The 24,294-nt window shown below is 41.5% G+C and overlaps 1 pseudogene and 2 gene segments (V, D, J or C); all 3 read right to left on the bottom strand.

Annotated features, from left to right (window-relative positions):
- The window catches only part of LOC112428039 (immunoglobulin heavy constant gamma 2-like), a 163,762-nt gene that overhangs the window by 81,945 nt on the left and 57,523 nt on the right, over positions 1–24,294 (bottom strand).
- LOC105489913 (immunoglobulin heavy constant gamma 1-like) overlaps positions 1–24,294 on the bottom strand; it is a 100,150-nt gene that overhangs the window by 18,539 nt on the left and 57,317 nt on the right.
- LOC139364043 (V-type proton ATPase subunit G 1 pseudogene) lies at positions 4,077–4,400 on the bottom strand (annotated as a pseudogene).

The raw sequence follows: 24,294 nt of genomic DNA, 5'->3' as shown, positions 1-24,294 counted from the left end.
TATTTCTGCTCTGATCTTTATTATTTCTTTCTTTCTACTAATTTTGGGTTTGGTTTGTTCTTGATTTCCTAGTTCCTTGACATGCATTTTCAATGATGAGATTTATTTGAAATCTCTCTATTTTTTGTGTAGGTATTTATTGCCATTAACTTCCATCTTAATGCTGCTTTTTGCTGTATCTTATAAATTCTAGTACTTTGCATTTCTATTTTCATTTTCTTTGTTGACATTCTAAAATTCCCTTCTTAATTCCTATTGGTCATTCAGGAGTATATTGTTTAATTTCCCATGTCTTTGTACAGTCTTAAAAGTTCCTTTTATTGATTTCGAGTTTTATTGTGGTCATAAATGATATTTGATATAATTTAATTTTAGTTCTTTTAAATTTGTTGAGACTTGTTTTGTTACTTACCATATGGTCTATCCTAGAGAATGTTCTGATGTGCTGATGAAAAGAATGTGTATTTCACAGCTGTTGGATGAAATGTTGTGTAAATATCTGTCAGATGCATTTGGTCTAAAGTGCTTTTTAAATTGAATGCTTTTTTGTTGACTTTCTGTCTAGATTATCTGTTCAGTGCTGAAAGTGGTGTTAAGTTCTCAATTACTATTGTATTGGGATCTATCTCTTCCTTTCTTCTGCTTGATCAAATCTGCTGTTGAAGCTCATCACTATATTTTTAAATTTTATTCATTGAATTCTTCACCTGCAGAATTTTAGTTTGGTTCTGTTTTATTTCTATCTTTGTTGAGTTTTTGATTCATACTATAAATTACTTTCCTGAATTCATTGAATTGTTTATCTGTTTTCATGTATTTTATTGAGTTATCTGAAGATCATTATTTTGAATTCCTTTTCCAGCAATACATTGATTTCTTTTTCATCGAGGTCTATTAATGAGAGTCATGTTCCTTTGGTGGTGTCATATTTCCTTGCTTTCTCATGTTTATTGTGTTCCTGCATGGATGTCTGTGCATCTGGCGAAACAGTCACCTCTTCCAAACTTTCAAGAGTGGGATTTTAGAAAAAGAATTTCACCTGCAGTTGGGTTTAGTGTTTTGGTTGGGAAAGTGTGATGACTCTGTTTCTGAATAGGTGCAGTGGCAGAGCCTCCGTGCATCTTCTTCAACTGCATTCAGCCTCAGCAATAACTGTGGGCACTTCAGTGGCCTAGGCTGTGGATGTAGCGGTGGCATAGGTTTTTAATGTACTCAGTGTCCAGGGCTTTTGGAGTCCTCTTCTTCTTGTTTCTGCACAATGAGGAGACTTAGTCAAGGGGCTCTCTCTCGGTGGCAGGTCTAACGTGACCAATGTGCAGCTGCAATGGTGCTAGGTTCCAGGTGCAGAAAATTAGAGTAGCTGTGCAGCTGGGGTCCTAGTCTCCTGGTTTCAAGAATCTACTGTGGCACCTGGGTCTTGGGATGTAGGTTCAGTTTCTGTGGCAAGGTTGGATTAGGTTGCTCACAGTGCTAGGATCTGTGACTTTGAGGCACCCCTTAACAGTTTTTGCTCAAGGGGTCAGGTTGCAGCTGTGAGTCTATTCCTGGGGGGTGCATCATTGATCCAACTCTGGGAAAGAAGGGGTGTTCTGGGGGTATGGACCTGGGGAATAAGGGATGGCTGCAATTCGGGAAACTGAACCAAACAATGTAAACTTTGGTCCCAGGGGATGAGGCACTGTGTGGTATTGACTGTAGACCCTAGAATGGTGGGGCTCAGCAGGATCCCAGACTCTGTGAGACCAGGTACAGTGACAGCAGGTATCCCAAGATGGCAGAGCATAGCTGTAATTTGGGCCTTGGTAGGGGGCAGGCAGGGAACAGCACAGTGCTGATTCTACTTCCCAGGGAGAGGGTGCCTCAGCAGCTCAGACTCTAGGGGCCTAGGCAAGCTCCAGGGAAGCAGGGCACTACAGTTGTTTGCCCTATCAGGTGAGATGTCTCATCTTAGCCACTGCTCTGTTTCCCTGGGACATAGGGTGCTATATCAGCTCAGCCTTGGGATGTGCTGCTGCTCAGCTTAAGCCAGGGCACTGATTCCCTAGAGGGTGATGTGTGGCTTCAGCTCAGGCCTTCTCCACTGTAAGGAAAGGCCTGCATTTACGTATCGGTGGGTGTGATTGTTCTGAGTGTTCCAGGCACCATTTCCATAGGATACAGGTTGCTGCTTCAGCCTAGGTACTGCAACGTGTGACCTTCTGGGTGGCCAAGGCATTATTTCCTGGGATGCAGGGTGATGCTTCAATGTAGACACTAGAAAGGCATGATTCCTCTGCATGGCCAAAGTCCTGTTTTGCTAGGAGACAAGAAACTGCTTTAGCTTCGACTCAAAGGGTCGGGGGAGGGGTGGGTGGAGCTGATCCACTTGACTCTGTGAGGAAGGGTTTAATAGATGCCCATACCTTGACTTGGAGACATCGGGCCACTAGTCTGGGTTGTTCGGTGGCAGCTTAGCTTCAGGGATGATGGGGAGCTGTGGCTACTCACTCCTCGAGTAAGACACACTCCAGCCAAAGTTCCTATTCCCGTGTAGTGAAGCACTAGCCATGTGGGAGTGGGGTACGGTGTCAGCACCTTTTTTGGGGAGCACAGCTGTGTGGTCTCCTGGCAACCCCCTCTAGTGCAAACTGCAGGGGACCGCAGTGGCGAGGTCTGCAGGTGTCCAGGGTGTTAGTGGGTGCCGCTGGGATCCTCTTGCTTACCTCCTCATGTCAGAAGTTCCTCCGGATTCCCAGATAATCCTGGTTGGGCGAAGGAGTAGTGGAGGCCGTGTGTTTCCTTCTGTTGTCTATGTGGCCAGCCCACATCTCTGTGCGTATCAGGGTTTCTCTTACTCCTCTGATGGACTCAGTGCTCTCCCTCAGTTATTTTCATTAAAATAGAGTTGTGTAGTCGCTGTTCTGGCTGTCTTTATGAGGATGATGAGCACTAGCGGCTTCTAGTTGGCCCTTTATTAGATTTAAGGCTCAAGATTCATCCTCCTCAGTTAATGCTCCACCTTCCAGGCCCACTGGGGTGGCCCCACGCTCTGGGCCATGGTGGCCACAGCAGCCCCAACAGCCTCCTCACCTGTGGCTCTGATCTCAAAGTCTCTCTTTCTTCATTTTGTCTGGTCTCAATTTTTTTTTGTTTTTTTTTTCATGCCAGTCTTTACTTTTAAATGATTATTAGTACACTGAGTAATAAGATGTAACAAGTTCTTGAATTCTATCATCTAGTAATTTTGATTAAGAAGCTGAAGCAATTATACTAGTGGTATTCACTGTTCTAGTTATTAGCAGGAATGGACTACTTTAAGGCTGGCTGATGCTTCACACAGGTTATAAAAACTGCTACTTTTTCATAGATAAAGCCCCTGACCTTCAAAAAAGCATTAAGGAGAAAATGATTTAATTCCTTCCTTTCTTTAAAGGATTGTTTTGTTTTGTTTTTTCTTTTAAACTTGATATAAGAAAGAAAAAGTCAACAGTGATATATATATTTGTGTATGTATACATATATGTATGTATATATGTATATAGCTTGAGCCAAATTGCATAATAAAATAGACAATATTTACCCATTATATTCCTAAGAAACATGAGGTAAAAAGATGAAATCTTTAGAAAAGTTTTTTTTTGAGACAGGGTCTCACTCTAGCACCCAGGCTGGAGTGCAGTGGCATGATCTTGGCGCACTATAACCTCTGCCTTCTGGGCCCAAGTGATCCTCCTGCCTCACCCTTCCAAGTAGCTAGGACTATAGGCATGTACCACCAAATCTGGCTAATTTTATATTATTGTCGAGACACGATCTCACTATGTGCTTCAGGCTGGTCTCAAACCCCTGAGCTCAAGCCATCTGCCCGCCTTGGCTCCCGAAAGTGCTGGGATTACAGGCGTGAACCACCATGCCCAGCCTAGATAAATTCTAAGTCTGTACAAAGAAACTAGATTTGTTTCTCTCCAAAAAGTGAATGGGCCTACTATATAATATACAGAGATAAGGTAATGTCTTCTTATGAGAATATAACTAGAGCTTCTTATTCCATGAGGGCATCTAAAATGCCAATCCATGGAACAGGTGCTTCTCTTTTCTTACCCATTTATGCGATAGTTTTCAGGGATTTCTGGCTGGATGCCTCAGACAAAGGCCAAAAGTTGATCTAAGACTTCTTCCCTGCTCTGCTGGAAGTAGGTCTGGAGGATGGTCATCCTGGGTCTGTGAGATCCTAGTGCTGCAGCTTCCTTGGCCTTGAACTGTTTCTCCTTCTGCAGGCAGTGCTATTCAATTTCAGCCTGAGCTGCTTCTTTGGGCTGCTTCAGCCTCTGGTTCTTTTGCTTGTGGGCCCAGGACACCTTCTTGGTAGCCTGCTTCTCGGCCTGCAGCAGCTGCTGGATCGCCTGTGACTGACTGGCCATGGCCGTGGTGACTCTGAGACCGAGGTGAGCAGCCCACATCCGCTCGAAGGGCCCTTGGGTCAGCTGACCCAGCCACCTCAGCACTTCCCTCTTCAGCTGGTCTCTCTCTTCTCACATTTTACTGTAAGCTGCAAGGAGAAATCAGGAATGCCTTCAACAATTTTCTTAGGAACTTCCTCAGCTAAACATCTAAGTTCATCATGTATAATTTCTACTTTCCACAAGACGGGAGAAGACAGTTCAGCCAAGTGCTTTGCCACTTTATAACAAGGGTCACCTTTTTTCTAGTTTTCAATAACACGTTCCTCACTTCTGTCTGGAGCCTCATCAGAGGCACCTTTAACATTCACATTTCTAGCAACATTCTGTTTGTGACAATTCATGTATTCTCTAAGATGACAGATGTTTTCTCTACAGCTCTCCTCTTCCTTTCTGAGCCCCCACCGGGATCACCTTTAATGTCCAAATTTCTTCCAATAGTCTTCAAGGAAACCTAGGCTTTTTCTAACACACACCTTAAAACTCTTCCAGCTCTACCCCTTACTGAATTCCACATTTTTGCTACTTGTGACCCCTGGGTTCACTGAAAACTTACTGCTCACTTCTGATTCTTCAGTTTTTTTTTGGCAACATGCACAAAGTGGCCTGGTCTTGTTCAACCCAGTTGTAGGCCTGCTATCTTGTAATGCTGGGGCAGCCTCAGACAAGTCCTGTGCTCAGCTGGTGTGATTGGGCCTCCCAGCCCTGTACCCTGAGGGCGCTTGGGCTTCACTGTGAGAGCCTGACCAAGTATCTTTCAGTACCGTGCATGTCACTCAATGTCACCCCTAGAGATTTGGGGGTGAGCAATAATATGGAGTTCCTGATATGATTTAGATGTTTGTCCCCTCCAAATTCCATATTGAAATATGATCCCCAGTGTTGGAGATGGGGCCTGGTGGGAGGTGTTTGGGTCATGGGGGAAGATCTCTCATGAATGGTTTGGTGCCATCCCCTTGGTGATGGGTGATTTTTCACTGTATTAGTTCATACAAGAGCTGGTTGTTTAAAAAAGCCTGATGCCTCCTTCTTATCTCTCTTTCTCCCTCTGTCACCATTCTCACCATGTGACATGCTGGCTCCTATTTTTTTTTTTGGAGATGGAGTTTCACTCTTGTTGTCCAGGCTGGATTGCAATGGTGTGATCTCGGCTCACTCACTGCAACCTCTGTCTCCTGGGTTCAAGCAATTCTCCTGCATCAGCCTCCCTAGTAGCTGGGACTACAGGCATGCACCACCATACCCAGCTAATTTTGCACTTTTAGTAGAGATGGGGCTTCCCCATGTTGGTCAAGCTAGTCTCGAACTCCCTCCTGACCTCAAGTGATCCATCTGCCTTGGCCTCCCAAAGCGCTGGAATTACATGTGTAAGCCACCATGCCTGGCCTATGCTGGCTCCTTTTTTTGCCTTCTGCCTTGATGGTAAGCTTCCAGAGGCCTCACCAGATGGAGATACTGGCGTTATGCTTCTTGTACAGTTTGTAGTGAGCCAAATAAACTATTTTTCTTTATAAATTATCCGCTTCAGATATTCTTTTATAGCAATGCAAAATGGATGAAAACAGAAAATCGGTAGCAAGGAGTGAGGTGTTGCTATAAAGATACCTGAAAATGTGAAAGTGGCTTTGGAACTGGGTAATGGGCAGAGGTTAGAAGAGTTTGGAGGGCCCAGGAAGAAGATAGGAAGATGGGGGGAAATTTGGAACTTTTTAGAGACTGGTTAAATAGTTGTGACCAAAGTGCTGATAGAAATACAGACAGTGAAGGCCAGGCTGATGAGGTCTCAGGTAGAAATGAGGAATTTATTGGGAACTGGAGTAAAGGTGATGCCTGTTATGCCCCCAGCAAGGAGCTTGGCTGTATTGTGTCCATGTTCTAGGGCCTTGTGAAAGGCTGAAATTAACAGTGATGACCTAAGTTATTTGGTGGAAGAAATTTCTAAGCAGCAAAGCATCCAAGAAGTAACCTGGCTGCTTCAAATGGCCTAAATTAAATATGGGAGCAAAAAATGACTTAAAGTTAGTATTCATAATTAAAAGGTAAGCAGAGGATAAACATTTGGAAAATTTGCAGCTGGCCATGAGGTTGAGAAGAAAAGAGCCTTTTCAGGCAAGGGACCCAAATGCCTTATGGAGCAACCACTTGCTAGACAGATTAGCATAACTAAAAGGGAACTAAGTGCTAATAGCAAAGACAATGAGAAAAAGGTCTTGAAGGCATTTCAGAAGTCTTTGGACAGTCTCTCCCATCACAGGCCCAGAGGCCTAGGAGGATGAAACGGTTATGGGGGCCAGGGCTGGGGTCTTGCTTCCTTGTGGTATCTTGGAAGGTTGCTGCTCCAGGTTCAGCCAAGGCTCAAAGAGTCCCAGGTGCAGCTCAGGCTCCACTCCAGAGGTGTAAGCTGGAAGCCTTGGTAGCTTCCGCATGGTGCTAAGCCCACAGGTTTGCAGAATACAAGAGTGAAGGAGGCATGGCAGCTCCTACCTACATTTCAGATGATGTATAAGAAAGTCTGGGTGCCCATCCAAATCAGTAAAGAGGAAGTCAGACTGTCGCTGTTCACTGATGATATGATTGCATACCTAGAAAACCTAAAGTTCATCCAAAAAAGCTTCTAGATCTGTTAAACTAATTCAGTAAAGTTTCAGGATACAAAATCAATGTACATAAACTAGTAGCACTGCTATAAACCAAGAATGACCAAGCTGAGAAACAAATTAAGAACTCAATCCCTTTTACAACACCTGCAAAAAATAAAATACTTAGGAGTATACCTAACCAAGTAGGTAAAAGATCTGTACAAGAAAAACTACAAAACACTGCTGAAAGCAATCATCAATGACACAAACAAATGGAGACACATCCCATGCTCATGGATGGGTAGAATCAATATTGTGAAAATGACCATACTGCAAAAAGCAATCTACAGATTTAAAGCAATTGCCATCAAAGTTCCACCATCATTCTTCACAGAAATATAAAAAACAATCCTAAAATTCATTTGGAACCAAAAAAGACTCCACATAGCCAAAGCAAGACTAAGCAAAGGGAACAAATCTGGAGGCATTACATTACTGAAATTCATACTATACTACAAGGCTATAGTTATCAAAACAGCATGGTACTGGTATAAAAATAGGCCTTAGACCAATGGAACAGAACAGAGTATCCAGAAATGAAGTCAAATACTTACATCCAACTGATCTTTGACAAAGCAAACAAAAACGTAAAGCGGGGAAAAGGACACCCTATTCAACAAATGGTGCTGGGATAATTGGCAAGTCATATGTAGAAGAATGAAACTGGATCCTCATCTCTCACTTTATACAAAAATCAACTCAAGATGGATGAAAGGCTTAAATCTAAGACCTGAAACTATGAAAATTGTAGAAGATAACAGTGGTAAAACTCTTCTAGACATTGGCTTAGGCAAAGACTTCATAATCAAGAACCCAAAAGCAAGTGCAACAAAAAGAAAAATAAATAAATAAATGTGACCTAATCAGACAAAAATGGTTCTGTACAGCAAAAGGAATAATCAGAGAGTAAACAGACAGCCCACAGAGTAAGAGAAAATATTTGCAAACTATGCATCTGATAAAGGACTAATATTGAGAATCTACAAGGAATTCAAACAATCAATAAACCAAATAATACCATCAAAAAGTGGGCAAATGACGTGAATAGACAATTCTCAAAAGAAGATATACAAATGGCCAACAAACATATAAAGAAATGCTCAACATCACTAATTTTCTGGGAAATTCAGATTAAAACTGCAATGAGATACCACCTCACTCCTGTAAGAATGACTATAATTAAAAATTAAAAACTGATAGATGTTGTCATGAATATGGTGAAAAGGGAACACTTTTATACTGCTGGTTGGGAATGTAAACTAGTACAACCACTTTGGAAAACAGTATGGAGATTCCTTAAATAACTAAAAGTAGAACAACCATTTGATCCAGCAGCATCACTATTGGGTATCCAGAAAAAAATAAGTCATTATATGAAGAAGACACTTGCACACACATATTTACAGCAGTGCAATTGCAACTCCTTACAGTTGCAAAAATATGGAACCTGCCTAAATGCCCATTGACCAATGAGTGGGTAAAAAATGTGGCATATATACACCGTGGAATACTACTCAGCCTTAAAAAGGAATAAAATAGTGGCATTTGCAGCAAACTGGATGGAGTTGGAGGACATTATTCTAAGTGAAGTAACTCAGGAATGGCAAAACATCATGTGTTCTCACTTATAAGTGGGAGCTAAGCTATAAGGATAAAAAGGCATAAGAATGGTGTAATGGACTTTGGATACTTGAGGGCAAGTGGAGGATGGAGGTGAGGGATAAAAGATTACATACTGGGTACAGCGTACACTGCTTGGGTGACGAGTGTGCCAAGATCTCAGAAATTACCATGAAATAACTTATCTATGTAACAAAAAACCACCTGTTTCCCTAAAACTATTGAAATAAAAATAAAAAGAGAGAGAGAGACAATAAAGAAAGCCTGGGAGCACAGACAGAAACTTGCCACAGGGGTGGAGTTCTCCCACAGAGCCTCCACTAGGGCAATGTGGAGGGAAAATGTAGGGTTGGAGCCCCTTCACAGAGTCCCCACTGGGGCAATGCCTAGTGGAGCTCTGGGAATGGGGCTGCTGCCCTCCAGACGCAAGAATGGTAGAACCACCAGCAATTTGCACCCAGAGCCTGGAAAAGATTCAGGCACTCAACTCCAACCCATGAGAGCAGCCATGTGGGCTGCACTCTGCAAAGCCATGGGGGCTGACTTGCCCAAGGCCTTGGGAGCCCGCTCCTCACACCAGTGTGCCCTGGATGCAGTACATGGAGTCAATGATTATTTTGGAGCTTTAAAGTTTAATGTTTTTCTCTCAGAATTGTGTGGGGCCTGTTGCTTCTCCCCACTCCCTTTTTTGGCTGATTTATCTCTTTTGGAATGGAAATGTTTACCCAATGCCTGTACCATCACTGTATCTTGGAAGTAGCAACTTGTTTTTGATTGTACAGCCTCATAGGTAGGAGCATGCCTTGAGTCTCAGATGAAACTTCGGAGTTTTGATTGAGTAGATGCTAGAGCAAGTTGAGATTTTTGGGCACTATTGGGAAGGGATGATTATATTTTGCAATGTGAGAGGGACATGACATTTGTGGGGACAGTGTGGAATGACATGGTTTGGATATTTGTCACCTCCAAATCTCCTGTTGAAATGTGATCCCCAATGTTGGAGGTGGGGCCTAGTGGGAAATGTTTGGGTCATGCCATGGATCCCTCATGAATGGCTTGCTGCCATACTCTTGGTGATGAGTGAGTTTTGCTCTATTGGTTCACACAAGCGCTGGTGTTTAAAAGAGCTTGGCATCTCCTCCTTCCCTCTCTTGCTCTCTCTCTCACCATGTCACATGCTCTCTCCCTCATCACCTTCTGCCATGGTTGTAAGCTCCCTGATGCCCTCACGAGAAGCAGATGCTGGCACGAGCGTTCTTGTATGGCCTGCAAAACCCTGAGCCAAATAAACCTCTTTGTTTTATAAGTTACCGAGCCTCAGGTATTCCTCTACAGCAATGCAAAATGAATGAACAAAGCCAGTTGTACTTTACCACCCCATCATGGAGGCTACAAGAGGAATTGTTTTTATCTGATTCTACACTCCTCTTCAGCATCAGAATGTTCTAGGAGCACTAAAGGAGCTCAGGTGGAGATGAGAATGGCCTCTCCTCCTGGTGCCCACCCCTGATAGCTGGGGTGAGCTGTCTTGCAGATGGGAAGACTTGGTAGTCTGCTCAGGTTGACAGCCTGATAGCCTATGGTGTCTGACAATGAGCCCTGTCATCACAACTCCTCTGTTATCAGCTCTGACAAGCCTGGCCCTCAGGGTCTCTCTCCAGCTGGGGTCCCCGGGCTGTGGGTGCCATGACCCACCTGGCTCTGCCAACATCCTCCAGGCTGGCTCCCCACGTGCCCCACAGCCTCTGTCCTTGGAGTGGACTCTGGCCTGCCTCACTCCTTGGGAGCTGGATGGTCAGCTCCTTGGGTGGGCTGGCTGCCTGCAGGAGATCAGAGGGAGGAGATACTGATGATAAATGGTGACACTGGGTGTCTCCTTGCAGGGTGGCCTGGACTTTATTGCCTTCCTCAACAGACAGCCCAAGGAGCCTCTGTTCTTGCAGATCTCAGAGTGGCTCTCTCTCCTCCTCCAGTGTGTGTGGGAATGGTGCTTGCTTTTGTAGGGAAAGAAACATCTTCCCCCCTTCAACCCATCTTAGGTTCATTAACTGGGGTCTTGTCAATTAGATTAACAAGATATCAACAAGAGAAAAACAAACAGAAGTTTACTAACATGTGCATTATGCCTCCATGCCGGAGCCGTCAGAGATGAGGAACTCAAAGGAGCGGCTGGAACGTGAGCTTACGGAGCATCTTAGCAAATGGGCAATCATTTTTACAGAATTGGCAAGACAAAGCAAAGGGGCTTTCAACCTGTAGGGCAGCAAATTCTGGGAAGTAAATATATAGGTGAAGCTAACAGAAGATAACTTGCTAGTTTGTTGTGTAGATTCCTCTAGTGCCTTCTCTGGGCTGATAAGCATCTACGGTTGTCTCCAAGGATTAAGAATCCTCTGCTTTTCCTGGTAGAAAGGGAGTGGGCAGAGATTTTCTTCTTGGGTATGCTTCTTTATAATTGTCTTCAGCTCAAAATTATTCTTGTTTGAAAGTGGCACATTCTGCTACTCTTCACTCTGCCGGGGCTGGCTCTGGAGGCCTCAGTGTCCCAGGGGCTCTTGCATCAAGCCCAGACCTGTGTCAGCAAGGTGTCCTTCCATTAAATCCTTCCTAAATGATTTAGTTGGAGGTGCAAACCCACAGAGCATTGCTGGAGGCAAGTGGGAGAGTGGCTGTCAGGCATCGTCTTTGTCCATTAAGTTGCTATAAGGGAATTCCTGAAGCTGGGTAATTTATAAAGAAAAGAGGTTTATTTGGCTCATTGTTCTGCAGGCTGTACAAGAACCATGGTATGTGCAGAGATCACATGGGGAGAGAGGAAGCAAGAGAGAGGGGAGATGCCAGGCTCTTTTCAACAGCCAGTTCTAGCAGGAGTAAGAGTGAGAACTCACCTTCAAAGGAGAGCATTAATCTACTCATGAGGGATCTGCAGCCAAAATCCAAACACCTTCTACCGGGCCCCGTCTCCAACACTGGGGATCAAATTTCAACATGAAGTCTTGGGGGACAAACATCCAACTGTAGAAAGGGTCCTTCAGGGACTCTCTCCCTCCCATTTAACTTCAAGCCTGAGTGCGTGATGGAATTTGGTGTTTTGTCTTGACAGGATTTGTACTGCCCAAGTCTGTAGCTACATCTTTAGAATTGGAAGGCCCCCTTCACCTCCAGGGTGTCTTGTGACCAGGTCAGCAGCAGTGCCCACTCAGCCCTGCCCCTGCGGCCTGGTCACATGGGGTGGAAGTAGAGTCAGGATCTTGATTGGCAGGCAGCTCCTCCCAGAGGAGCAGCCTCCTGACTCCCACTGCCTCCCACCTCCCACGATGGTGTCCCAGCACCCATGGCAGAGGCCACAAAGACACCCAAGGACACTTCTGGGTCAGAAGGGGTGCCACTGAGGGGGTGAGCTCTGTGTCTGTAGCAGGTAGAGGCACTGAGATTTATAACAGAATGAACTGAGTTTTTGGCAAGTGCAGGAAGGCTGTCCACATAAGTCCTTGAGAACTCGGGAAACAGAATGAGCAGATAAAAAGAGGAAGCTCATGTGTTTATGCTCTTGGTCCACTGAATTAAATAAGCTATGATGAAGTTGCTGCTGCTTCCAGGGCTGAAGTACATGCCTCGGGCAGTGACCCCATAGCAGGGCCACTGTGCACTTCACATGCTCTGAGGACAGGCTCTCCCATCACACTGCTACTGCTACTGGAGGGGTCAAGTGATCACCCCATCCTGCCCACCACAGCCAGCATCTATGTGAGCCACTGGAGCCTGGGGAAATTCATCGCCACTATATTGGTCTCACACGAAATGCTTAAGGGAGTTCTATACCTGGATGCAAAAGGATTATCTCCACCATCATGAAAACACATAAATGTATAAAACTTATAGCAGCACAGCAAATACAAAAAATGAGGACGAGAAAAGACTCAAATGTCACCACTACAGAGAACCACCAAGCCACAATGATAAAGGATAAGAGAGAAAGAAAGGAACACAGGATAGACAAAACAACAAGAAAACAACCAACAAAGTGACAGAAATAAGTCCTTATGTGTCAATAATAACCTTGAACGTAAACAGATAGAACTTTCCACTTAAAAGATATATTCTGGCTGAACAGAAAAAAACCCAAAGACTCCACCAAAAACTCTTAGATCTGACAAATAAATTTAGTAAAGTTGCAAGATACAAAATCAATATATGAAAGTCAGTAGTATTTCTCTACCCTGATAATGAACTAGCTGAGAAAGAAACCAAGAGGGCAATCCAATGTACAATAGCTACAAAAATCCATATAAATGAATTAGAAGGTGGAAGACTTCTGCAAGGAAAACTACAAGACACTGATGAAAGAAATTGAGGAGGACACAAACAAATCAAAAGACCTTTCAGGCTCATAAATTGGAAGAATTAATATTGTGAAAATGACCGTACTATCCAAAGCAATCTAAAGATTCAATGTAATTGCTATTAAAATGGCAATGTCATTTTTTCACAGAAATGGAAAAACAATCCTAAAATTAGTATGAAACCAAAAAAAGAGCTTGAATAGCCAAAGCAACCCTTAGGAAAAAGAATAAAGCTAGAAGCATCATACTACCTGACTCAAAACATATCACAAGGATATAGGAAACAAAACAGCATGACATTGGTATAAAAACAGACACAGACCAATGGAACAGAATTGAGAATCTAGAAACAAAACAACTGCATATTTACAGCCTAGTGATTTTCAATGAAAGTGCTAGGAAAGGACAGCCTCTTCAATAAATGATGCTAGGAAAACTGGATATTCATATGCAGAAGAATAAAACTAGGTCCCGATATAATAAAAAAAAAAACTAAAATGTATTAAAGACTTAAACATAAGACTAAAAATTATGAAACTACTAGAAGAAAACATAGGGAACACATTACAGGACATTGTCATAGACAAATATTTTATGGTTAACACCTCAAAAGGACTGGCAACAGGAACAAAAATAGACAAATGGGACTATATTAAACTACAAAACTTCTGCACAACAAGGAAACAGTCAACAGAGTGAAGAGTCAACCTTTTTGATGGGATAAAATTCATCCAACAAGGGACTAATATTCAGAATATACAAGGAACTCAACAACAACAAAAATCCCATTAAAATTGACAAAAGACATGAATATGCATATCTCAAAAGAAGACGTGCAAGTGTGACCAACATTTACATGAAAAAATGTGCAACATTACTAATGATCTGGGAAATGTAAATCAAAATCACAATGAGATATTATCTTACCCCAGTTAGAATGGTTATTACCAAAGACAAAAACTAAACACATTCTGGTGAGGATGTGAAGAAAGGGGAATACTCATTCCCTGCTAGTTGGAATGTAAATTAGTACAACCATTATTGAAAACAGTGTAGAAGTTCTTCAAAAAATTAAAAATAGAACTACCATGTAATTCAGCAATTTCACTGATGCATATATATCCAAAAGAGAGGAAATCAATATTTTGGAGATATATCTGCACTCCCATATTCATCGCAGCACTGTTCACAATAGCTAAGATAGGGTATCAACCTAAGGGTCTATCAGTGGATAAATAGATAAAGAAAATGTGGTATATATACATAATGGAATACTATTCAGCCATAAAAAAGAATGAAATCCTATCACTTCCAGCAACATTGATGGAATGGGAGGTTATTATGTTAAAGTGAAATAAGCCAGGCACAGAAAGTCAAAGATCATGTGTCCTCTTTCATTTGTGGGAGCTATAAATGTGGATCTCATGGAGGTGGTTACCAGAGGCTGGGAAGGATCACTGGGGTGGGGGAGGAGATAAGAGAGGTTGGTTAACGGATACAAAAATACAGTTGGGTAGGTTGGGTGTTGTGGCTGAAGCCTGTAATCCCAGCACTTTGAGGCTGAGGTGAGTGGATCACCTGACATCAGGAGTTCAAGACCAGTCTGGACAACATGGTGAAACCTGTTTCTAGTAAAAATACAAAAAATATCAGGACATGGTGGCATGTGCCTATAATCCCACCTGCTTGGGAGGCTGAGGCAGGAGAATTGCTTGAACCTGAGTGGCAGAGGCTGCAGTGAGCTGAGATTGCACCACTGGACTTCAGCCTGGATGACAGAGCAAGACTCCATCTCAAAAAACAAAACAAAACAAAACAAAAAAACAGTTGGATAGAAAGAATAAGTTCTAGTGTTTAATAGCACAGTGTGGTGACTAGAGTTAACAATAATTTATTTTATATTTCCAAATAGCTAGAAGAGAAGATTTGAAATTCCCAACACAAAGAAATGATAAATTTTGAGGTGATGGATATTTTAACTACCCCGATTTGATCATTACACATTCTAGGCATGTATCAAAATATCACGTGTACCCCATAAATACATTAATATAAAATTATTATGTATCCACAAAAACAATCAATTAAAAATTAGGTAATCTATGAAAGAGGCCATGGATGGGAAGGCCACACTGCCAATCAGACCTTGGCCATCCTCCTCGTCATCCAAAACCTTTCTTGGTGTCCAGTCTTGTTTGGGCTCTAGAAGAAGTCAGCTTTTCCACTCCTTCCCTGTGATTTTTGGATATTCTCTATTCTTTAAAATTTTTGCTTGCAAAACCACCAATTCTCTGACCTAACCTCTTTTCTCTGGTTAATTAATGAAGGGAGCTAATAGTAGCCAACAAACTCTTAATACTCGATTTTACAATCTCTTACCCTAGAGCTGCAGGCTGAATAGGCAGGGACTCTGCCTTCCAAATTTTAACAACTGATTTATTAAGGCGTGACAAGGGTCTGCAGCCCTCCAGCCTGACACCAGGTTCCTCACTAACTGCCTCTCGTCTTCTAAGGCAAGTTTTTTATTTTATTTTTTGAGCTAGAGTCTCACTTTGTTGCCTAAGCTGGGGTGCAGTGGTATGATCTCAGCTCACTGCAGCCTCCACTTCTGCAGGCTCAGGTGATCCTTCCACCTCAGCCTCCCTGGTGGCTGGGACTACAGGCGTGTGCCTCCATGTTTGGCTAATTTTTAATTTTTTTTCTAGAGATGGAGTTTTGCTTTGTTGCCCAGGCTGATCTTACATTACTGGGTTCACGCGATCCTCCTGCCTCAGCCTCCCAAAGTGCTGGGATTACAGGCATGAACCACATAATAATATTTTTTGTTACAACATCACATCTCTTCAAAGTACTGTTTGACTTATTCACATTACTCATTGAACAGAACTGGTAACAGGTCTCCATCCACATGTGATGGCACTGGGAAACACTGTCTAGCAGGAGTCCAAAGGAAGGAGAAAAACAGGTATGGATGAGTTATAGTTGTCTTTTTCAAAGATTCCTTACCTTCTACACTGACAGTGTAAAATCTAATGTTAATGAAATATTAGCAAATGAAATCCAACCATGTATAAAAAATAATATACCCATTGAGATTTATCCCAGGTATGCAAATGTGATGGCTGATTTTACCTGTCAACTTGGCTAGGTCTTGGAACCCAATATTTGGTCAAACATCGGTCTGGATGTTGTGAAGGTATTTTTTTTAGACATGATTAACATTTAAGTTGTTAGACTTTAAGTAAAGCAGATCATCCTCCAAAATGTGGGTGGGCCTCATCCAGTCAGCTGAAGACCATAAGAAAAGACAGACTGAGGTCCCCTAAGGAAGACGGAATTGTGCCTCCAGATTATATTTGGACTCAAGCTGGAACATCGTCTCTTTCCTAGGTCAGCTTCCACACTGTAGATTTGATTTTGGACTTGCCGGCCTCCACACCCACGTGAACCAATTCCTTAAAATTTCTCTCTCTCTCTCTGTGACACACACACACACACACACACACACACACACACACACACACCCCTTATCCTATTGGTTCTGTTTATCTGGAGAACTCTCAGTAATACAAACAAGGCTGATTGGACATTCAAAATCAATTAATATAAGCTTTCCCCTTAAAAGTCAATTAACATAATCCATCTCCGGAAAAGATGAAAGAAAACTCATGTGGTCATATCAATAGATAGCAAAAAAGTATTTGACAAAATACAGCTCCATTTATCATAAAAACTCCCAGCAACCTTTGAATAAAGGGGAATACCCTCAAATAGATAAAGGACATCTACAAAAAAACCTATTGGTAACATTGTACTTCATGGTGAGAAGCAACAGTTGAACAGGTCCCCTTACCACTCCCGATTAACACCATGCTGGAAGTCCTAACTAATGCGTTAAAACATGAAAAGCAAGTATAAGGTATACAGATTGGAGGAGAAGAAATGAAGCTGCGTTGGTCATCGGATGATATGATATCTATGTCATGTCAATCCCAAATAATCGACCAAAAACCTCCTGGAACTAATAAGTGATTACAGCAATGATATAGTTTGGATATTTGTTCCTGCCCAAATCTCATGTTGAAATGTAATCCTCAGTGCTGGAGGTGGGGCCTGCTGGGAGGTGTTTTAGTCATGGGGCGGATCCTCATGAATGGCTTGGGCCAGCCCGTTGGTGATGAGTGAGCTCTCGCTCAGAGTTCAGATGAGATCTAGTCGTTAGTAGTGTGTTCCACCTCCCCCTCCACAGAGTCTCTTTCTTGCTTCTGCTTCGGCCATATGATATGGCTTCTGCCACTTTGCTGTTTGCCATGATTGGAAGCTTCCTGAGGCCTCCCCAGAAGTAGAGGCTGCCATGCTTTCTGTATAGCCCGTAGAACCATGAGCCAATTAGACCTCTTTTTTTTTTTAAATAAATTACCCAATCTCAAGTATTTCTTTATAGCAATGCAAGCATGTCCTAACAGCAAATTTGAAGGATGTTAAGTTTACCAGGCAAAAGCCATTTGTTCCCCCTATATACCAGCAATGAACAATTGGGATTTAAAGTGGAAAACCGAATACCATTTACATTAGCACCAGAATCTGAAATACTTGGGTGTAAATCTAATAAAACATATACAAGATATATATTAGGAAAACTGTAAAACTCTGAAGAAATGAAAGAAGATCTAAATCAGTTGAGAGATATTCCACGTTCATGAAAAGAAAGACAATATTCTTAAGATGTCAGTTCTTCCCAACTTTGTCTATAGATTTAACGCAGTCCTAATAAATTCTCATCACTTTATTTTGTGGATGTTGGCAAACTGATTCTACAGTTTATATGGAAAGGGAAAATACTCAGAAGAGACAACACAATATTGACGAAGAACAAAATTAGAGGACTGACTCTTCCCAACTTTTATGCAAGACTTACTGTAAAGTCACAATAATCAGGACAGTGTGGAATTGGTGAAAGGACAGACAAATAAATTGATAGAACAAAATTGTCTGAAAATAGACCCCCATAACCATAGTCAACTGATCTTCAACAAAGGAGCAAAGGCAGTTCAATGGAGAAAACGTCATCTTTTCACTAAAGGAATCTAGAGACAGGCCTTATAGGCCCTATGCTTTTCACAAAAATTAACTCAAAGTGGATCATAGGCCCAAATGTACAGCATAAAACTATGAAACTTTTAGAAGATAATAGAAGAAAATCCAGATGATGTTGGTCTTGGCAATGAGTTTTTAGATATAATACAAAAAGCACAATTTGTAAAAAACATAAAATTAGTTAACTGAGTTTTATTAAAATGAAAAAATGTCTACATGTGAAAGACACTGTCAAGAGAATGAAAAAGTCAGGCCACAGAGTGGGAGGAGAAAGTGTATATGTGATAAACGACTTGTATCTAAAACACGTAAAGAACCATTATTAAATTTAAACAATAAGAAAACAACCCAATTAAAACATGGGGAAAACGTCTGAACAGACACCTCACCAAAGGAGGCTTGCAGATGGCAAATAAGCACATGAAAATATGCTCCACGTGATGTGCCATTGGGATGGCAAATGAAAACAACAATGAGCTACCACCACCAGCTACTAGAATGGAGAAAATCCCAAACAGAACAAATGAGACAAAAAACTCTCAACGCCGAATGCTGTGGAGGATGTGGGGCAAAAAGAACTCTCTTTCATTGCTGGTGGGAATACAAATGGTGCAGCCACTTTGGAAGACAGTTTGACAGTTTTAAAAGCTAAATCTTATCTTGCCATACAATCAATGGGTTGAAAACTTATGTCCATGTAAAAATCTGCATCAGTTTTTATAGCAGCTTTGTTCGCAATTGCCAAACTTGGAAGCAATTAAGATACCATTCACAGGTGAATGGATCAGTTAACTGTGGTACATCCGGACAGTGGAATATTATTCAGCAATAAAAAGTGAGCTATCAAGGGCAGGCATGATGGCTCACACCTGTGATCCCAGCACTTTGGGAGGTTGAGACAGGAGGATCATTTGAGCCCAAGAGTTCTAGATCAGCATGGGCAATATAGCCAGATACCATCTCTACAAAAATTTAAAAAGTGGGCATGATGGTGGTGCCTGTAATCCCAGCTGTGTGGGAGGCTAAGGCAAGAGGATCACTTGAGCCTGGGAGGCTGAGGCTGTAGTGAAATATGATTGCACCACTGCACTCCAGCCTGGCTGACAGAACAAGACCCTATCAAAACCAAAAAACAAACAAACAAACAAACAAAAAACAAAAAATGATTAAACCACAAAACACATGGAGGAATCTTAAATACATATTGCTAAGTGAAAGCAGCCAGTTGGAGAAGGCTAAATACTTTATGTTTCCAAGCTATATATTTGGAAAGGCAAAACTACAGAGAGAGTAGAAAGATCAGCAGTTGCCAGGGTTTGGCAACTTCTTCTTCTTCTTCTTGCCTGAGGATTTTCTCTGGTAGTCAGGGTTTGGAATGAATAGTGAAATACAGGGGATACTATTCTGCATAAAACTGCCATGGTGGATACGTGGCATTGCACATTTGTCAAAACTCATGAACTGTACAACACAAGTAGTGAACCCTAAGGTAAACTACGGATTTCAGTAGTTTACTAAATCACTCCCCAAAGGCCGCATCTCCAAATCCATCACATTGAGGATTTGGGCTTCAATATATGAATTTGGGGAGAGGTGAGGACATATTCAGTCCATAACAGGATCTCAATAGGCAGGAACAAGACTGTAATAGTAAGCCAGCTAATAATAGAAAAATGTTGAAAATTATCCAAGGAAAAGAAATTCTGGAATCCTGTACAGCAGTAAAAGTGAAAAAAATACAACACCCCACAACAACATAGATGAATCTTGGAAACAAGATGTATCAAAATTGGTAAAAAATGCCAATCACAGACAACTGCATATAGTATGATATAATTTTATATAGCTCAAAGGCAAACAGAATCAGACAAGTTCAGATATACATACATATTTGATAATTTCGATAATTTTTTTTTTTTTTTTTTGAGACAGAGTCTGCCTCTGTCACCCAGGCTGGAGTGCAGTGGTGCCATCTTGGCTTACTGCAATCTCCACATCCAAGGTTCAAGAGATTGTCCTGCATCAGGCTCCTGAGTAGCTGGGGCTACAGGTGTATGCCATGACACCCAGCTATTTTTTGTATTTTTAGTAGAGACAGGGTTTCTCCATGTTGGCCAGGCTGGTCTTGAACTCCTGATCTCAGGTGATCTGCCTGCCTTGGCCTCCCACCGTGCTGGGATTACAGATGTGAGCCATAGAGCCCAGCCATATTTGATAAATTTTTATTATGGAAAGGGAGGGAATGATGCATACAAAAATAAAGAGTGTGGCTACCTCTGATCAAGAGACAAAAGGATACACAAAAGAAGGAAACACAGATGCAAATAATTGATGATCTAGTTTCAGGTCAGGACATGGGTATTGGATAAGGTCTCAGATTTGCTGATGGGAATGTGAATTGGTGCCAAGACTTTGGAGGATGACATGGCATTATCTTGTTAATTTAAACATTCGTACACCCGTGGCAGTAATTTTTGGGGCCCTTCAGGTGCCCTGGGCCTTTACACTTTAGTGTATATTGGTGTAACCTGTAACTGCTAGCATCTGCATCTTCTTGCCTGAGGGTTTTCTGTGGTAGTCAGGGTTTCTGTGCACAACAGGCCTGTAGTTGCACAGGATTTTGCTCTGCACAAGCTGCCATCAACAAATGACTAACAAGTTAGCATATAAATACCCCAGCTCCCTCGCTGCTAGGGTGTGTGTGTTGGGGGAAGTACTGGGAAGGTGTTTGTTTGACACTGGCTTCCTGAGGCCCCTGGTAAGTTTCAGCTACAGTTATTTCCATGGTAACATGCTTATTAGTGCACTTTTTATTGGCTTCCTTTCATCCCCAACTCTTCCACCATTGTTTCCTGGCATCACCTCTCAAGCAAACTGTACACTTAAAATATTCTCTCAAAATCAGCTTCTGGGGATCCCCAACACAGACAAAAGTGGTCCTGGGAAGCAGATTCTTGGAACACAATTCTGAAATTGGATACATGTCTAACAAGATTGCAGTTAGGGCCTACTGTTTGGTGTTATGTGGGATGATGATAAACCTTTGCATGTTGTAGCCCCACAATTTCTGAGACTTTCATCTGCAGTGAATTGGCTGGGTCTCAGCTCTATCTGTGTCATGACCAGGAAGTAAGGGACTCCTTCAAGCTTCCAGGGCTCTCTGTATGTATTCTTTTTGCTATGTTCATAGCTTTCACTGCTTCTTTTCTCCTGTGTACACTCTGTATGGTCATGAGAAAAAGTTGGTGACTCCATAATCTTTAGCCTCCCTCTTGTTGCCATGACAACAAAGTGCCACTGCACCTTGACCTGCCCATGCCTTTTTCTCTCCTTGTACTTTGCCTGCACTCCTGTCAGGGACTGTCTGAGACATCATGGTGCCACCATGTGTCATGGATGGCCACCCCATTTCCTGCAGGCAATCAATTACGCCTGTGGTCCTCAAATATGTGAGACAACTTTCCAGAAGCCCGTTTTGAAAGTCAGTTTCCTGAGGTCATTTCTGTGATGAATTACTTTATCAGTGGCAGTCCCAATGGAAAACAGAGGTCACACTCAGATTACAATGGCTTTATACAGTGGCTTTCAGTGCATGGACTCTTCTTCAGCTCCCTGGAAGAGTTTGTCTAAGAATGTTGATATTTCCCTAAATAATTATCAGAAATCCCCTAAAAATCATGTCTGGTTCACAGTTCTCTCTGGGGTAAGGTTATAAATTGTAGATTAAACTTTTTAAATACTTATATTTATCCACTTAGAGTTCATCCAATTATTCACACTTAGTGCCTTAAAGCTTTCCCAAATATTCTTTGTTACATTTAAACATCTGTAGGATGTGTGTGATGTCACTTTTTATTTCTGACATTAGTTATTTGCTTTTTTTCTTTTCTTCCCCAACAAGTGTTATCAGGGGTTTACCAGTTTTATTAATTCCCTTGGTTGATCATTTCTTTGCTTTATTATCCTCAGTTTAGTCATTTTCTTATATTATTTTAATGATCTCTTTCTTTCTATTTTCAGTTGGTTTTACATTCTTTTTTAACTTCTTGAGATGAATTTTCAGTTCATCAACTTTCAGGCTTTTATCTTTCATAATATATGCTTTTAAGGCATCAGTTTTCCTCTAAGCACTATTTAGGCTGCATCTCACCATGTTTTCATATGTAATATTTCCGTTATCATTCAGTTAAAAATATTTTAAACTTATTTTAATTTTAACGTTTCCATTATGATTTCTCCTTTAGCTTCAGGATTATTTAGTAGTTTATATCTTACTTTCCAAACATATGTGTATTTTAACTTACCTCTTTGCCATTTATTTCTGACTTAGCACTGTGGTCACATCATCACTAAATACTTTTAGTCTTTCAAAATGTGTTAAGTCTTCCTTTGTGGTCATAAATGGTATAAATTGTGAATATTCCACCTGGCTTGAAATGAAGGTGCATTCTGTAGCTGCTCTTTCTAAGATCTGTATATGCCTAGTAGATCGAATTTATTGATCATATTGTTCAAATTAAGCTCATTTTCCTTATCCTTTTTTCTGCTGTTTAGTCAGGAGAATTTTAATTGACTTACCTTCAAGTTCACTGATTATTCTACCTGCTCAAGTTTCATCTTGATCCTGTGGTGAAGTTTTCATTTTAGTTACAGTACTTTGCATTTCAAGAATTCTATTTGGCCCTATTTTATAATTTCTATCTCTTTATTGATATTCTCTAGTTCTGAGGCATTGTTCTCCTGGTTTCCTTTAGCTCTTTGAGAATATTTAAGACAGTTGATTTAAGTCTTTGTCTAGTAAATCCACAGTCTGGGCTTCCTTAGGGAAAGTTTCTGTTAATTTACCTTTTCCTGTGAAAGGGTCATACTTCTTGCTTTTCTGTGTGTCTCATACTTCTTTGTTAAAAACTGGAAAATTTGAATAAATATTATAATATGGGAGACTAAGTTCTTCTCCCTAGGGTTTGTTGTTGCTGCTCGTTATGTGTTATAGTTGTTTAGTGACTTTTCTAAACTACTTTTGTAAAGACTTTTGTAAAGACCTTTGTCATATGTGGCCACAGAAATCTTTGTTATGTTAGTTTAGTGGTCAGCTAGTGTTTTGACAGACTTTCTTAAATTCCTTAAGCCAAAAGAAAGAAAGAGAGAAAGAGAGAAAGAGAGAAAAGACACTCCTGTTCTTTGCAGGCTGGCTCTGGGTTACTTAGAGCACTGCTGCAACACTTAGCCAGGTCATTTACAACTCTGCCTTAGCTTTTACTTCCTGCTCACGTGAAGCCTAACGATCAGCCAGAGGTGAAAGCTTAGGGTGTTCTCAGGTCTCATCTGAGCATACATTTAGAAATACATGTGGCTGTTTGAATTCCTTAGTATGTGTGGGAGTTTTTTAAAGTTCTCATTTCCCCACATGTTTCCTTCCTTAGCCTTTTTCTTCCTAGGTGTTTGAGCCTGTCTACTGTTTTCCCCTTCTATTATCTGTTGACCTAGATGGTTGTGACAAGTAAATGCCTTTAAATACTTTCCATGTATGCTGCCCAGGAGGCTGTTTGATCCTGCAGAGAATTCTGTGTATGTGTTTGTTAGGGGTAGGACACGGGGGAGGGAGGGCAGGGGCAGGGTGAGCAAAACAAAGGCAAGCTCCTGAGCTGATCCCTCAGAGAGCTGTCAGATAGGTCGAGATTCGCAAGCACAATTCTTTGATGACAACAGCTTTTTTACTCCCTCTGGCACCAGCAAACCACACTGGGAAGATGAGCTGCTGTTGCCCTGGCTGCTTCTGAGCTGGAAAATGAGGGGTTTATAGGCAGGTAAGAAAATTCTACAATTCTCTTTTACCCAAATTTAGCAGTTTCTTTCTTCATTAAGCATCCTTTGATTTAAGTTTTTGGTTATATTCTAGAGTTATGAAAAAATGAATTCTGTCAGTTTTTTGCCAGCTTAATTGTTGTTTTTGTGAAGGGACACGTTTTTGGAGCTGCCATTTTCAGTGACATTACTCCCAGACCATTTACATTTAATGTAAATACTGATATATTTGAGCCTAAATCTCCTGTCTAGCCATGTGGTTTTAAAATTAATATAATTTTCAATTGACAAATCATAATTAGATATATTTATGGAGTTCAATGCAATGTTTTTGTTTGTTTGTTTCTTTGA

Source organism: Macaca nemestrina, chromosome 7 (assembly GCF_043159975.1).
Source record: "Macaca nemestrina isolate mMacNem1 chromosome 7, mMacNem.hap1, whole genome shotgun sequence".
Lineage (NCBI taxonomy): Eukaryota > Metazoa > Chordata > Mammalia > Primates > Cercopithecidae > Macaca > Macaca nemestrina.
Note: the sequence above shows the minus strand (reverse complement) of the source record. Positions and strands in the feature narration are given on the sequence as shown.